This window comes from Chenopodium album, chromosome 3, assembly GCF_948465745.1.
Source record: "Chenopodium album chromosome 3, dcCheAlbu1.1, whole genome shotgun sequence".
In the NCBI taxonomy this organism is placed as follows: domain Eukaryota; kingdom Viridiplantae; phylum Streptophyta; class Magnoliopsida; order Caryophyllales; family Amaranthaceae; genus Chenopodium; species Chenopodium album.
This window is the reverse complement of record NC_137836.1, coordinates 12,016,940-12,035,720: the sequence shown is the minus strand read 5'-3', so window position 1 is coordinate 12,035,720 and position 18,781 is coordinate 12,016,940. Positions and strand designations below refer to the sequence as shown.

The 18,781-nt window shown below is 32.4% G+C and overlaps 1 non-coding gene across 1 annotated transcript; it reads left to right on the top strand.

Moving 5' to 3' along the window:
- LOC145625922 (small nucleolar RNA R71) lies at positions 1 to 107 on the top strand. The gene has a single exon (XR_014110815.1). It is a non-coding gene; the product is annotated as a small nucleolar RNA R71 (small nucleolar RNA).
- Positions 108 to 18,781: the final 18,674 nt, after the last annotated feature.

Sequence of the window (18,781 nt, the reverse complement as noted above, 5' to 3'; positions counted from 1 at the left end):
AGATTGTGGTGGGGACATTCTCTCTGTAGATCCTTGAACCGCTCCCAAGCCTCATATAGCGTTTCGTCAGCTTCTTGAGCGAATTTCTAAATAGCACTCCTTCGTATCGTTGTTCTCTCTATAGGATAATATTTATTATAGAAATTCAAAACAAGAGTTTCCCAGTTAATAATACCAAGTGTAGTTTTATTCAAACCATTAAACCATAATTTAGCTTTGCCACATAATGAAAAGGGAAAAAGAATCTCCCTGATTTGGTCCTGCGTGACCCCGGCTTGTCTAATGGTGTTACAATACTGGCAGAAATCTGCGATGTGAAGATTAGGATCTTCACCCTTAGGTCCACTGAATTGCTTCCTCTCTATCATAGTGATAAATTGGGGCTTGATCTCAAATTGAATTCCATCTAGAGCCGGAGTGGGAGTGAGGTGCGGGAAATCTGTGAGCTTCGGCTGCGAGTAGTCACTGAGTTTCTTTTGGGCCGTCATCTCTGATTCTGAATCTGAAAGAATTTCTGTGTCACTAGAATCAGAGGGAGGGTCTCTTCGACTGTTGTCCTCCTCAGAACCCGCCAGAATCTGTCTATAAATTTTCCTTTGCCTATGAAACGAGCGCTCGATCTCGAGATCGAATGGAATGTAACCTGATCTTGAACACTTGGGCATAAACAAGGAACTAAAAGACAAATATGAGAATTGCCTCAAAGAACTAACATTCTCTGAGACAAAAGGGGATAATCTAGACTACAAAAAAATAATCAGAAAATAAAAATAAAACCGTTTCCCCGGCAACAGCGCCAAAAATTTGACAGGGTAGAGTTGTATCCCCTAATCAAAAGTATTATCTAAGTCCTCTAACTAATGCAAATAGGGAAGTAGGGTCGAATCCACAGGGAAACAAGTCTTTTTACTCCTAATTAATTATTATAATCTAAATTATTAAGTTAACCAATGTTGTTGTAATTAAAGACTATACTACGAAGAATATGATCAGAGAAAATAAAGTAGGGAGAAATTAAATATTAAAAGGCCTAGGGCATAGGTTCACTAATAAACAATATTCCAGGGCAAATCATAATAAACAATCATCAAGCATTGATTAATCAGATTATAAAGGGCTTTCGCTACGTATTACAATCACAGAGTTAATTTACCGATATTAAATCTCATCTGTCGAATCTCGACTTAACCATTTATAAATTAGTCTGCCTATTGAAACTAAGCCTAAACATCAATTCTCATCTGTCGAATCTCGAATTAATATTGCTAAACTCATACAATTAAATCTGGCCAAACCTAATTGCATAACATTAAATCAATCAATAGGAAATTAACCAAGCATTGATAATCAACAATCACAAATTTACCCCTTCATATTATTTATTAGATCCCCATAAACCCTAGAAATAAAACTACTCAAGCATCATTAAATCTAAACTAATCGAATAAATAAAGCAAGACATAATCAAAGAATTAAATAAAATAACTGAAATTAAAAGAGAAGAAATTGTTACCAAAAGAAATCTGGATTAATGAATGTAATTAAGAACAATGTTGAGAGAGAGTTTAAGAGAGAGAAAATATCCTAAGTAGAGAGAGAAAATCTAAAAGAAAAGGTAATCAAAAATTACGTACAAAATTCGTACTTAAAACACTCCTAAAACAAAACCTTAAACAAACTAATCAGGTACTTAGTAAAACACGTGCCCGATCGGGCGAAGGGCTGCCCGATCGGGCCCGCCTTTTTCACTATGCCCTTGCAGGTGTGCTGCGCCCGATCAAGTCTACGCTCACCCAATCGGGCGCGGCTTCTTCCTTGATGCTTCTCTGCGCGCGCCCGCCCGATCGGGCGTATGCTTGCCCGATCGGGCCCGGCTTCTTCTTCGAGGCTTGGATTTCGATTGGGCTCGATTCCTCGGCCCAATCTCGATTTCCTCATCGGGTCTTGATTACTTGATCCAATTGCCCCGGTATCACATACCGAGCCCTTAATCACCGACTCTCACCGGTCCTGCGCTTCAAGGATGGTCGTGTCCTCCTAACTCTCGTAGTTGCTTCGTGAAAAACCCGGAAAACACCCCAAGTGTGCAATTTCCTACAAAACTCAAGCAAAACTACAAAAACACTATAAAACACAAATTAGTAATAAAAGTGGCCCTAAAGAGCCAAAAACACTACTAATTATGACCATGGGACGGGGGTAAAACACTATATAAATTGGACATATCAATAGGAGTGGGAGAGTGTGCCCCGTTAGAGTTTGTACCCTAAAATTCCGTGACATGATTGGTTGCGCAATCAGAGAATGCCACGTGTCGTATGGGGGCGCCGCTTTGCGGCTTTCAATGATTTTTCTCTTTAGGGCATTTAACACGCGTCATCTTCCTGTAGGGACATGTGTCACCCTTTGACTGGGCCACGTGTCAATACGGGATTGGACCACGTTTTAGGGTTATTTTTACCCTAAACAAGGATATTTTCTTTAAAACTACTTTCGCCTACACATACCTCTATATGCACCCCGGGTGTATTTAAAAGGTGATAATTAGTCACTGTCCACTGGCAAGACATGATTTTAAAAATATGCATTTGTTAATATGCATATATTTTTGTATATATTTGATTTCATTAAAAATTACATTGGTATCATTTATTAACCAAATGAACTTATTAAAACGTAGGACATTAAAAATTATGTAAAGAATTTTTTTTCTTTGTTTTTTTTTCTTTTTTTGCTTAAATTTAAAGTTGTCAAATTTTTTCTTTTGGAAGGATAAATCACATATTTTATTTTAAGTAATTTTTTAATATTTGATATTCAAATTACTTTCTCGGAGCTTTTAATATATAATTAAAATAAAAATAAAAATAAAATCCTTCTTGTAATATTTGACACAAATTCTATAAATAAATCTTTTTTTTTACTTATGTTTATATAGTTGGTAATTGTAGGCGTCGTTTGAAATGCGCCTACGTTAAATCATGTGTTAATATGCTTGGCACTCATAGGAAGTGGAAATTGACATAATACGATAAAGGACACGATTAGGGACAAGGAAAGTAGGGAGCCGCCAATAAGTTTTTAAGGAACTTGTAAACCGTTCACAGATCATAAAAGGCAACCACGAATAAGGGACAACGATAGGAAACAACGGTTGACCCGTGAAGGTTACACCCCATTCATAATTCATGAGATTACTAACTCCATATGGTTCGGAACCACAAAAGGAGGATCGGGGATGATGGTACGAAGTGAGTCATGGTGTCACATTCGCCCGTATTAGCCTCTACTCGATTCTTATAGTGAAAAGTGATTCCTGCGATCCCAAAGGCATACAAACAGAGATTCAATTTGCTCCAAACTATTATTAAGCTAAATTGGTTAAATATTAATGCAACACATAATTCTAAAATATTAGGGATCACTTGATTAAACGATAAGAATAAAAGGAACCTAAACCGGTTGTCCAAATTATCTTATTAGGCGTGATTTTCAATTACATATTCCCTTTAACATGCAATGTTGTGATCAATAAATATAATAAAATAAACATTAATATTGGAAGCAATTTAACAATAAATTTTTAGTCAAATCAAATATAAAATAACCTAATCATGATGCTAGCAATATTAAAATAAAATAAGAGTAATTAAATTAATTAATTACTCACATTCCGCGCGTTCCTTTAAATTGCTACATCATGAATAAACTGTTAGTAACTTCAATAAAAATATAAATCAAATGGAAATTAAATTAAAGTAGAGTTGATTTGGTCCAAACCCTCAGTCAATTATACCTTTCACGCCTTGGTTTAAGTATAGAACTTTGGGTATTATATGAACTCCTTGGAGTGCTTAATTAGGGGAAGTATTTTGAGAAAATAGGATGGCTAGTATTTAGGCTAAAGAGGGAGAAGAGAATTATTTTATGATCAAGATTTTTGATGATTGAAAAAAGGGGAGATATGACTTCTATTTATAGATAAAAAAAAGAGGGTTGAAGAATCAAGAAAAGATAAGAATTCGAATCGGATAAAACTCTTACGATAGACAGCAGTTTTTGCGGTTTTTGTTTTTATCATATCTTTTGATCCAAAAATCAGAATAAGATAAATAAGATATATTTAGAAAGATCTTGAAGTCTACTTTCTATCCCAATTAGAATCAGATTAAAATATTTTGTAGAATTAAATATATAGCCAAAATAGTGAGGCGGTGTCAGTTTTGGATAGAGTTTGACATTGTATTCATATCTTTTTCGTTATAGCTCGGAATTGATTTTATAATATATCATTGGAAAGATAATTTCAAGGGATATCCAATTATATATAATTTGGATAAAAACTATGAGGCACTGTAGGGAATAATTTCAAGCCTTTAAAATCCCACTAGCTTGAACCCCACTGTGATCATACACTAAAGTACGGTGGCGTCCAAAAGGGAAGAAGATAGAGCAAAAGAGTCGCCAACAAGTTTTTAAGGAACTTGTAAACCGTTCATAGGATGAAGGTTACACCCCTTAACGATCCAAGAGATCGTCAACTCCATAAGGTCATGAACCAAATAAGGGTTCGGGGATGATGGTACAAATCTAACCTAAAAGAGATTGAACCTGCCCTAATAATAGGCCTCTACTTTATTCTGATCGTATTCATGTGCGCTTTCTGATTAACATACAATCAATAGGATTAACCCTAAACCTGATTAATCTATGTTGGTTGAATTTAATGCACAGATAAACTATTATTGGCGATCACTTGAATTATAATCACATTAACCCTAACAAGATTATTAATTATCTTATTAAGCGTGATTGCAAATACCAATTCCCTTTAACATGCAATAAAAGGTGATCAAGAAATAACAATATAAAATATGATACATATCAAGCAACATAAATAAATAAATAATCAACATCATTAATAAAAATAATATCAATCATAATCATAATCATGTTAAAGCATAGCAAGATCCTAGGAATGATACTAACAAGATTAATAACAAACCCTAGCATGTCACTAAGCAATAAAAATCAAATCTTTAACCCTAACATGATACTAACAATCATAAATATTAGGAAGAAAATAAAAGGCATCATAGCAATCATATTTAAAAATACCCTAGACATGACACTAAAAATCATAATAACAATGTAAACATGATATCTACATCATAAATCAATTAATCAATTAAAGTACTTACTTGGATGCCTCGTACCCCTTTCTAATTACAAAATACACGCATTAGTAACTTCAAGGAAAATAATAATCAAAACAATTAAATTAAATAATTGAAAGAGAGATTTGGGACCAAACCCTCATAAATTAAAACCTTTCACGTCTAGGGCGAAGGCAACTTCGAATATGGCTAGGAGTTTCTAGATCTTGCGAATGCGGAATTTTGTATTCGAGAAAACAAAGTTTTAGAAAAGAAAGAATGAATGATTTTTAGAAGAGAATTGAAGATTCTTGGTGAATGAATATTGATAATCCGTTCATGAAAACGGAATTTTTGATACGATATTTATAGAGAAAAACATCCAAAAAAGATAATTTATCAAAACAGAGTCTGAAGACCACAAAAACACATTGGCGTCAGACCTGGCTCATTGGCGCCAGGACCAGTGGCTAGCGCCAGGCGCCAATGCTGGCGTCTGGCGCCAATGCTGGTTCCAGGCGCCAAGGCCTGGGGTTGGACGCCAATTCGGATTTCAACGCGTTTTCGAAATTCTGATAATTTTCCCATACTGGAAGATAAAATAATATAATTTCAATTGAAAATGCTATTTGATCTAATTAAAACTCTGAAGAGTCCTAATTGAATTAAGAATGATAAAACCTTCTAGAATGTTCTAGAAGACTAAAACCATTCCTAATTGCATTAGGAATGATAAATCATATTAGGCCCTCCCCTAGATCATTGGGCCGTACTTAAAACTCAAACCGGGCCCAGTTTAGTAAATTGGCCATAAATTCCTCAATATTCATCGGAATTGGGCTTATAATATATCGTTGGAAAGGTCTTTGCAAGCCCCATCCAACTACACCACTATCGGACCCATATCATGGACCAACCAAACTGGATCGGCTGTTTTCTTAAAATAAAGTTTTCAAAAACAGAGAGGAGAGAAAAAGAAATAAAACTTTCCGCAACACTAGACCTTTCCACACTTTCGTTTCATTCGATTATGATTCGACGTGAAAGGTACTCATCACTGGGTTTGGTTTTTGGGGAGACACAAATGGGTGTCTACAGGCACGAAAATAATATCTGTCTATCTTTGAACGTCTTTCAATTTGGATAGAAATAGGATTTTCAAAAAGAAAAGTTTTATTCAATTTCAAACTCTTTAATCTTCTCTTTTCAAAAAGGATAATTAAGATCTTTTAGAAACTTATATAAGCTTTTAATTAATCCTAATTGGTTTAGGAATGGGATTAAATAATTTGGATCCTCCACATGATCATTGTGTCTTAGGTAAGGTGGGCTTAGGTTCGATTTGGGCTCAGTTTAATATTTTGGCCATAACTTATTCATTATAACTCGGATTTGGGATTATAATATATTGTTGGAAAGATCTTTTAAAGCCCAATCCAAATATTCAATCATTAGACCCAGATTATGGACCAAAATAAACTGAAATAAACGTTTTTATAAAAAGGACACGAAATGAATGATTTTAAAGGACACAAAATGAATTATTTTGGGTTTAAAGGCACGAAAAGAGGAAAATAAGTTATGGTTTGTGGAAATGGGATAGGAATTGGGTTGGTTTATGAAATGGAAATATGGATTTAAGCACTCCAAGATTAAATACTCAACCCGACCAATAATGGCGGTGAAAGGTTGTTCATCATCGGGTTTGGTTTTGGGGAGACATTTTTAGGTGTCTACAGAAGCCCCCACTTTGACTGAGTTTGTAGAAACGTCAGTTTCGAAAACGATAGTCAAAGTAGTCGATAGGGACGGAGAATGATTTAAGACGTTCTGCGATCCTAAATCACTCTTTATACGCCGATACCTGCAAAAAAATGTTAATTCCACAGATAAAAGAGAGGGATAGAATGCTTATCTAACACCAGTGTATCGGTGGAAAATGAGCTTGGTAGCTTCCTATGCTTGAAGGAATCCACCGAATGACGTTTGTTGAAATGCTTTCCATGCCTGAGGAAAGCCGACAGATGAGTTTGGTAGCTTCCTAAGCCTGAAGAAACCTACCGGATGACACTTTCCATGCTTGAGGAAAGTCGACATATGATTTTGGCGTTTTTCTATGCTTGAAGAAATCCATCGATAATTCTTTCCATGCTTGAGGAAAGCCGACAAAGAAATTTGGCGATTTTCTATGCTTGAAGAAATCCACCGGATAATACTTTCCATGCTTGAGGAAATTCGACATATGATGAGATAGCAAGTCTCTGTGTATCGAGAACTTTGAGTCATGAAATGATGGTGGTTTGATTGTCCCCGAATGTGGGCTGTAGATGGTCCGCTTGTCCCCGGACGTGGGCTTAAAATGGTTCGCTTGTCCCCGAACGTGGGCTGTAGATGGTCCGCTTGTCCCCGAACGTGGGTTGTAGATGGTCCGCTTGTCCCCGGACGTGGGCTGTAGATGAGACCTGCAAAATAAAATTTGCCAAGGGACTCGTATATACTGTGATTGAATTGACCAACTGACTTGACCAAGTTTGACTTGACATGACATGACATGTGTATGACTTGTGAATTGTGATTGTGTGTGTCTTGAGTGAGTGTGTGCACTGACACAAGCAATTAAAAATGCAAAAGAAAAAATTTTCCGTCATTTTTGTCATGAGTGGAGGGTACCGACTTTCTCCCAAGAAAGAAAGACGTGAAAAATGAAGTTTTGTTTTTGAACTTCCCCAAAATAAAAGTCATGATAAGAAAAGGGAAGAAGTTTTGAACTTCCTTGTTGAGCAAGAAGAAATGAATCACATGGATTTTCTTCTTGTCATATTGAACTGCCCGTCTTGAGTATAATGTATGCATGATGTATGTTCTTAGGCTAGGAGGCTAAGGATAATTACGTCATGTGACACAATAGATGAATGAACTTAGGTCATGGAGCTAAGCATCACATATGGTGTAAAGAAACGATCTTGAACGTTACTTAGGTTTGGAAGCTAAGCACATACATAGATGAAGTGATCGATGAGTATCGCATAATGAATGTCACATAGGTCAAGGAGCTAAGCACAATATGCGATGTATGAAACAATGAACATTGCTTAGGTCTAGAAGCTAGGCAAGTATACAATGTCTCTTTTGATGTTGTCTTAAAAGATAACGAAACATGCGCATCGTTGAAGTAAGATGTCATGATAGAAGGTTCCTAGAAGGAAAGGTGATATGGTATGTATGTGTGAGTGAAGTGTGTGAATGTGATACTAAGGCTGGCTGCAAGGGTTATGGTGATGGAAATAGATGTGAGAAGAGTCAAAGATGATGACTCTTTAGGCTGGGTAGGCTAAATGATGTGGTTTCGAGCCCCCAAGTCTATCTTTAAATGGGTAGGGGTAAGCATTGGATATTTTTTGACTCGATCATGCATGGATATGTGGCCGCACCTCAATGTGAGGTTGCCTAAGTATCTGTTAGGAATCAGGCCGAACGTAGCTCTAACCGAACTTTACACAAGTGTGTGTACACCTCAAAGAGGTCTTTCAAGGATTGTAATGTGGTTAAGCTGAAGGTTTAAGGAAGAAAGGGGTAAAAGGCTCAAGACCCGAGAGAAGCCCCCAAGATATGCAATTATGTATTAGACTTTGCAAGTTTGATTTTTCATGCATTTTTTTTTTTAAATTTTTTTTCCCATTCTTGTGAATCAATTTAGGCAATCTCAGATCATGCGGTCCATCACTCACTTAGCATTCATGTTTCTCAGGCACGGTACCAAGAACTCGATGAGAGACGCAATTTGAGACATGTTCATATCAAAGACATTGGAACACTTGCCTTTAGACATTGTTTTTTTTTTATTTATTTACTTATTCTTTTCCCTTTTTTTTTTAATTTAAACTTGCTTTCTAACTGTTACACAAATTGCTCACCTTCCCATCCCAGGGTTAAGTGAATGAGGGTTGAATAAATAAGGTCAATCGTTAGACGAGGCTCAAAGTGGTTGACGAAGAAATGAATATGTTATTGAGCTGTTAATAGGGAATGACAGGGTTGCAAAGGTGCCTCAAGTCATTGGTGTACCTTGTGTTTAGTTCGGAATTGATTTTTTTTTTCTTTTTTTTTTTTTTTTTTGCGAATGAATTCGATGATCGATTGCAAAGGAAAGTAATGCTCATTGATGGAAAAGGTAAGAAATATGACACATAGACAGTACACATGGATAACGGGAACCTATGCTAGACTTATTAGGGGAGAGGGTTGAAACAAAAGAAGAAAAAAAGCATGAAATCTTGTATGGAAACTTGTCGTGTGCTTCGTCTTCATGGTTGCTTATGAATTACTTGTTACCGCTAGGGGACAAGAAATTTGTTGTTGTTGATGCTTTGATTAGAAGAAAAGAAGGAAGGAATGACGTTCCCCTTATTCTTCCAACTATTGCCTAGTGATTTTAGACTCAAGTACTGTGTAAGGATGATTTCACTTAATGCATTCACTCAATACTCGGATTGGAAAGGAAGAGTGTATAAAACAATTTTAAAATCTGATGGGAAATACTCCACATTCCTATTACGACGAAAAATGACGCATGCATGGTCCGAATATACGATCATAAACAATATAGTGCATTACTCGAAGACAAAGTGTGTGCAATGACTCAACATTTGTGATTAGGTGAGTTTATTAAGACTCGTGGTATGATCGCATGGCTAGACATGAGGACGTTGTGAAAAACAAAGGACCCAATGACCAAATAGCACGGAAGACTAAAAGACAAACTAACTTGATTAATTTTGTCCAATTTTAATGTTTATGCTATTTACTAGGTGAAAACGGTCCATTGGAAATCATTAGTCATAAATAAGATCAACCACAATCAAAGACAAAGAACACATGTTAAGGTTAGCAAAAAAATCGATCACAAGAAACTAGGAAGAGAACTAGAATTCTAGAAGAGTTAAGACTCATGGGTATAAAAAATAAAATAAAATAAAAAATCTATAATCTTATGTTATACGAGTTGACATGGATTAAAGGAATTGGCTAAGACTAGCTTGACACGAAAAAAAAATTTTAAAAAAAAAAAAAAAAAGGTTGACGCTAAAAAGACACCTAAACTGGACATGTTGTAGTAAATCAGTTATAATTTTTTATCTGTGACTCTGATTGGGATAAAACCAACGCTAAATAAAAGATAAAACTCGGGGCTACAGATCCATAGGTGGCACGACACGTAACTTTTTCTAGAACTCCGGCTATGACCAAAACAAGTTGACTCTTGTGCAGGATACGAGAATAAAAATCCGGGTTGACTCAAATTTTTAAAAAATCTATGACTCGACTCTAAAAAAATAAAAAGGGTTTGATAAGAGAAAAAAAAAATTAATTAAAAAAAGTCAATTAAAAAAAGCACATATAAGCACATCGTCAAGCATGATGCAATGAAGTTCGCAATCTAAAGTCAAGTTCTATGTTCGACTATGGTCAAGCTTATTTGGGTGTCAAAGGGTACCATGGTTAAGAGTTTGGACGCGTTAGCAAGGCAGCCTCCCTTGAGGGTGTATGCCAACGGGTGGCTCCGCGATTTCATGATGAAATCGAACTCGACTCCATGGTTTGGGTGGATTTAAAAACTCGGATGAACCCTTATTGCCATGAGCGTTTTTGGGTTGATAGAGCTTAAATCCCCCGGGCTAGCCACATACGTAGAACGCGTACTATTGTGGCAAAAAAAGGTAACCTAAAAAGCATATGCATATGTGACAATGACAATTAAATCGCAGGAATACAATTCAAGAGTCTTTCAAGTCTCATCCACTCATCTTAATTAAATACCGATCACTCAAATCGATAAATAACCAAGAATCCTCCCCAGTGGAGTCGCCAAATTGTAGGCGTCGCTCAAAGTGCGCCTCTGTTAAAGCATGTGTGAATATGATTGACACTCATAGGAAGTGAAAATTGACATAATACGATAAGGGACACGATTAGAGACAAGGAAAGTAGGGAGCCGCCAACAAGTTTTAAGGAACTTGTAAACCGTTCACGGATCATAAAAGGCAACCACGAATAAGGGACAACGATAGGAAACAATGATTGACCCGTGAAGGTTACACCCCATTCATAATCCATGATATTACTAACTCCATATGGTTCGGAACCACGAAAGGAGGATCGGGGATGATGGTACGAAGTGAGTCATGGAGTCATATTCGCCCGTATTGGCCTCTACTCGATTCTTATCGTGAAAAGTGATTCCTGCGATCTCAAAGGCATACAAACAGAGATTCAATTTGCTCCAAACTATTATTAAGCTAAATTGGTTAAATATTAATGCAACACATAATTCTAAAATATTAGTGATCACTTGATTAAACGATAAGATTAAAAGGAACCTAAACCGGTTGTCCAAATTATCTTATTAGGCGTGATTTTCAATTACATATTCCCTTTAACATGCAATGCTGTGATCAATAAATATAATAAAATAAACATTAATATTGGAAGCAATTTAACAATAAATTGTTAGTCAAATCAAATATAAAATAACCTAATCATGATGCTAGCAATATTAAAATAAAATAAGAGTAATTAAATCAATTAGTTACTCACATTCCGCGCATTCCTTTAAATTGCTACATCATGAATAAACTGTTAGTAACTTCAATAAAAATATAAATCAAATGGAAATTAAATTAAATTAGAGTTGATTTGGTCCAAACCCTCAGTCAATTATACCTTTCACGCCTTGGTTTAAGTATAGAACTTTGGGTATTATATGAACTCCTTGGAGTGCTTAATTAGGGGAGGAAGTATTTTGAGAAAATAGGATGGCTAGTATTTAGGCTAAAGAGGGAGAAGAGAATTATTTTATGATCAAGCTTGTTGATGATTGAAAAAAAGGGGAGATATGACTTCTATTTATAGAGAAAAAAGAGGGTTGAAGAATCAAGAAAAGATAAGAATTCGAATCGGATAAAACTCTTGCGATAGACAGCAGTTTTTGCGGGTTTTTTTTTTTATCATATCTTTTGATCCAAAAATCAGAATAAGATAAATAAGATATCGTTAGAAAGATCTTGAAGTCTACTTTCTATCCTAATTAGAATCAGATTAAAATATTTTGTAGAATAAAATGTATATCCGAAATAGTGAGGCGGTGTCAGTTTTGGATAGAGTTTGACATTGTATTCATATCTTTTTCGTTATAGCTCGGAATTAATTTTATAATATATCATTGGAAAGATAATTTCAAGGGATATCCAATTATATATAATTTGGATAAAAACTATGAGGCACGAAAATAATATCTGTCTATCTTTGAACGTCTTTCAATTCGGATAGAAATAGGATTTTCAAAAAGAAAAGTTTTATTCAATTTCAAACTCTTTAATCTTCTCTTTTCAAAAAGGATAGTTAAGATCTTTTAGAAACTTATATAAGCTTTTAATTAATCCTAATTGGTTTAGGAATGGGATTAAATAATTTGGATCCTCCACATGATCATTGAGTCGTAGGTAAGGTGGGCTTAGGTTCGATTTGGGCTCAGTTTAATATTTTGGCCATAACTTATTCGTTATAACTCGGATTTGGGATTATAATATATCGTTGGAAAGATCTTTAAAAGCCCAATCCAAATATTCAATCATTAGACCCAGATTATGGACCAAAATAAATTTTTTTATAAAAAGGACACGAAATGAATGATTTTAAAGGACACGAAATGAATTATTTTGGGTTTAAAGGCACGAAAAGAGGAAAATAAGTTATGGTTTGTGGAAATGGGCTAGGAATTGGGTTGGTTTATGAAATAGAAATATGATTTAAGCACTCCAAGATTAAATACTCAACCTGACCAATAATGGCGGTGAAAGGTTGTTCATCATCGGGTTTGGTTTTTGGGAGACATTTTTAGGTGTCTACAGTAATATATTATGGAAATATACATAAAATATTTTATTTGTGTATAAATTTGTTTCCTTTTATTTATATATGTATTGTATAAGATTTGTTTCCAAAATATTTTTTCAATAAAAAAAACTAAGGACACACTAGAAAATGACACGTGTCATTGATGGTGTGTCTTTTAGTATATAGGTTATTGATGCGTAGTAAGAATTAATAATTAAGAAAAAATACAAGATAATCTTTGATTATATATATTCGGTATTACATTTAAATGTCAATTTTTTCAATATGCAATATTATACCCATAAATTTGCTCCCAACTTCTTAATTATTACAATTAACATGTCAATTTCAACTTTTGAAACAGTTAAACAATAAGAATTTTTCTTTCTTTTCATTTTTTTTTTTGAGATTTTTATTTAAGATTACTTTTTTTTTTTTTATCATTTGTCGATAATCTTATGTGCTTAGGCTTTGAGGAGAGAATTATTTGTAATTAAATAAGTATTTAAAACATATATATTTCAAAAATAATTAAAACTAAAATAATAATTAAGCACTTGCTCCGACAAGGAAAATAGGGTTAAATGTCACATCCGTTAATTTTTATATTAATTTGTCATTGTTTATTAACTTTTATACCATCGCCGGTGTTAACTTTTATACCAATATGTCACCAAGGTACTAACTTTTATACCAATGTGGTCAATTAGCCAAAGTTGTTATTAGTTGCTTAATAAAGTTTACGAAATATATTGTATCTTTTAATTTAAAACTATGTATTATATTTTAAAAACACTTAGGTTAGTTACTTAATAAAGTATATATTGTATAATTGTTAATCAAGGATTATTTGAAAACTATGATGCTTAAATCAAATTTTTTTTTTTTTTTTTTTTGTGTTTTTATAAATGACATATTGTTTATATTATTTAATAATTATATTATATTAGCAGTATTTTTTTTTGTTGACGGGACATCAATAGTAGTTGTAAATTATAAAAAATTGTAGAATTTTATAGAACAAATAACATTATTTCAATATTTTGCAATACATGCGACTATTCTCAACAATTAGTTTAAAATTCAAATGTTTATTTCTATAAAAAAAATTTCACTTATAATTCGTTTAAGATATATTTATAGGACAATTTTGCAATAACTACACAATTTTAATAGCAATTACAATTTTTAAATACAATATATATATATATATATATATATATATATATGATAAATTTCTTATTTAATGTAAAATTGCTCAATATTTTTTCCATAATTTGATAAATTATAATTGTCAAAAATATATCATGTTTTGGTAAATACTCTTTTTTTTTTGAAAATGATGTAAATCTTGTGTAGTAATCTTTAATTATATAGTAATTGACTTCGAAAAATAAAAAAAAAATTAAAAAAAAAAAAAGAAAGAGTGAATTTGGAGGGAAAAAACAACGCCGTGAAGTGACATGTGTCATACCTGGTGTTTATTTTAGTATTAAGTGATTGATAAATTTTTAGGAATTCTCGAGTGTTACTCGGGCAAAGAACTGATATATATATATATATATTTGATACCAGTTAAAAAAAAGCAAATGTATTATTTTGATCAATTAAAAAAAATAAGCAACTATTATATTTTAGAATTAAAAAATTCACTTGCCACCTAAGCAAAAGTGACGAATGAGATTGGATTTTTGTCACGTAGTTAGAAACAATGAATAGTGATAATTAGGATTTAAATTATTTTGAAAAACTAAAAATTATACAAAATGCATCTATCCTTTTATATTTATTTTAGAATTAAAAAATCCATTCGTCGTCTATGGAAAAATAACGAATGAGATTTGAGAATTTAATCACCTAAGTAACAAATGAACAAATAGTAATTTATGATTTAAATTTTTTTAAAAATCTTATATATTAAGATTTAAATTATTTAAAAAAACTAATTAAAATTTTTAAAAAAACTTTTGATATTAATGATTTTATTTCAATATTTGAGATATTTTTTCATAATTTATTTCAATTTAATAAATTCAGCTTCTACCTAAGTAACTAATGAATAAGAGTAAAATTTACCATATAATTTAAAAACTTAAGAAAAATTATGTTAAAAATTTTGAATAGAAAACAAACACACACACACACGCAAATGCATTGCATGAGCAAGACCTAGTTTATCACCGGCCTTGATCAACAAATTTTATTTATCAAATGTTATTTTTATAAATAAGTTGCACTGAACTTTGTTTTTTTTTTTTGTTTTTTTTGTTTTTTTTGTTTTTTTTGTTTTTTTTTTTTTTTTTTTATATATATATATATAACCAAGTTATAATGAGAAACAAGGCTATAATGAGAACTAGAAACTAATCTAAACCCTTAAATCATGTTAATCGGATGGTCAACATATTTCCCGTGTCATCAATGACATTTTCGTAATATTTCAAGTTTACAAAGTGATTTCCAGTTTCATTTCTAAAAAGTAAATAAAAAGTTAGTAAAAGTAAATGAAATCAATTATAAAGTAAATGAAATTGCCTTAAAAGTAAAAAAAAAATAGAATTTTTTTTTTCAAAAATTTTACTTTGTACCACCAATAGCCAGAATTAAACGAAAAATCAAATATCAAAGGGAGAATAAGTGGTATGGTTAACCATAAAGGGTAGTAAGTTTTTTGTTCTCAATTGATTTCTCTAGCTCCATGTTGTAGTAAATTGCACATTTTTATGCCATTTAAATGGAAGGTTGAAGGAGGAGAGAGAAAATCAGGGGAAAGCTACTAACATTAATTAACACTAGTTAATTGTCACTTACATAAATATGAAAATATCCCTTGATAAACAATTTGTTTATCAAGGTTATAAACTTGTATTTTCTCATTATTTTCAATGCTTTAAAATAAATACATTTATGATGTACTACATATTTTGATAAACGATATAAAAAAAATATACCAGTCATTATTAAATTTATAAAGGTGCATGATTAGTCAAGTCACAATACAACAAATATTAAGCCATACGATTAGTCAGGGCACGGGACATCAACACTTGACATTCCAACTTTCCGTCAAGTGTCATGCCACGATAATAACAACTAATTATACGTATGATTTATTTGGATAGATTATTTAAGATTAAAAAAAAATAGTTTAGTATTTTATTTTTAATTGAATTTGGACAGATATTTAAAATAAAATTGTTTCATATAGAGTTTTATTTTAATAAAATTCCAAAATTTCATATGTACTCCCTCCGTCCCCAACCCTTTTGGCCTAATTTTAGTCCCAAAATAATCGACCCATTTGCATTAAAATACCCACCAATTTACAACAATATTTGTGTAAAATTAGCTTCCCCATATAAAATTTTGTTTTTTCATATATTATTATTACTTTATCTCTCTATTTGTTTTACAAACTTCATATAAATTTATCTTTCCAATATATTTTTATTTCTTTTTATTTAAGTTTCTTAATAACCGCGAAATTAACTCAAAAGGGTCGAAGTTTTGGGAATTGAGGGAGTATAAATTAAAACCTAAATTTCAACAAATTTGCATTACATTTTGATGTTGTTATTTATATGTAAACTTGCAATATTATTAAAGGAGATTATTTATTTGTTATATTTAAATAGCAATTTTGTAGATTATATAGTTAGTGTGATACTAATTACTAAGGAGAAAATACAAGTTTATAACCTAGATAAATGCGCTGTCTTTTCATGTGGTTTAGTAAGAAGAATTTTGGCCTTTTACTTATTTTGCTTTGACAGTGTTATTTGTGCCGTTAAGAATACTTTTTTTTTTTTTTACTGCTTTGATACTTGAACTTTGGCTCTTCTTCACCGTTCATCGTATTCAATGAACCCCAAGACACTTCTTTTCACTCTCCTCTACAAACCCAATCTTCTTCTTCCTTTAGATCACACAACCCACCGCAAGACCCACCACTCCAACTAGATCGACCCCACCGCACAACCAAGCACTCCTACCAAATCGACCCCGTTGTTCCTACCTGATCGACCCCACCACGACATATTCAACCCCAGCGCTCTTACCAAATTGACCCCACCATATTCTATTGCCCTTCTTCTTAAACAGTGCGACTACAATAGCGGCGATTAACCACTGCCATCTTTGTCATACCTTCCCTAAAGGGTTAATATGACCCTACTTTACTTATTTTGCTACTAGGGTATCTTTTGCTCAAGGTGATAAAACCTAGGCAGCCTCATACTAAAGGTCACATATATATCAAGATGTGTCAAATTTTCATCTCTTTGATAATAATTTCTCATTCCTTTCGTCAAGGCGAGTCAAATATCACACTTTTCATCAAGGTGTGTCAATTTTCCACCCTTTGATCAAAATTTCTCACCCCTTTCATCAACATGTGTGAAATTTCACCCTCTTTATCAAGATTTGTCAATTTTTGACCCCTTCACAAAGGCATGTCAATTTTCCGCCCTTTGAATTATGTGATCAAAATTTCTCACCTCCTTCATCAAGGCGTATCAATTTCCACTCTTAGATCAAAATTTTTCACCCTCTTCATCAAGCCATATCAAAGTTCACTCCTTTCTTAAGCCATAAAAGTATTGTCGTTGCCAATGCATAAATATTGATTAGATATAAATGAGATAATATTTTCATAATTTACTTTAAGGATTTTGCTAACAACCACCCGTTAGATTAGGAATAGATTATATTGGTTGAAATAGTATTAAATTAGGAAAGCGTGACAAAATCACGCTTTATTCGATGTAATTAATGTTAATCAATCAATCAATCATCAATCAATAACTATATACTAAAAGACACACCAACAATGACACATGTCATTTTCTGGTGTGTCCTTTTTTTTTTTTTGAAAAAAATTATTTTAAAACAAATCATTTACATATATAAATTATAATAAAAAATTTAATGCATCTTTCCAAAAAAAAAAAAAAAAACACATGAACAACTATAAACTTAAGAAAAAAAAATATTCTTATCATATTTGTGACATATGGAGTATTTGTTTTAGGAAAGACATATTATATATGTACGCGATGTATTATATATGTCTTATGTATTACATACTACGTTTATTATAGCATGATTATATATATTTTCTTGATTTATTTTTTTATTGTATTTTATATTATGTAATTGATACTTCAATAATGAAATGCACATATTAAATCAACTAATGAAAATTTTGTTAATTCCTTGAATAGTTCATGATGATTATATTAATCAATTAATACTCTACTATAAACTACGAATACTTCAATAAAACTTAACAAGACCGACGCATGTTGATTATTATTAAGTGTGATTTTTTTTTCTGCCAAATTTTGTTGTTCCATTCAATTGATATGAATATAATATACGAAAGTAACTTTATTTTTATTTTTATTTTTATAATATAGGGTTAGTTTAAAATATAGTTATTTAAAACTACCGTGCATGGCACGGGAGCTAACTTAGTACTATATACTAAAAGACACACCAGCAATGACATATGCCATCTCCTTGTGTGTCCTTAATTATTATTATTTGTTTATATAAAAAAATCTATTAATTAAGGAAACAAATCAATTTAAAAAATAATATTATTTGTTGTACATAGGGGTGAAAGTTCGGTTTTCGGTTTGGTTTTTTGCCCAAACCGAAACCGAACCACCCTATTTCGGTTTCTTGATTTTGCAAACCACACCGCACCACTTTGGCTCTGAAACCGAACC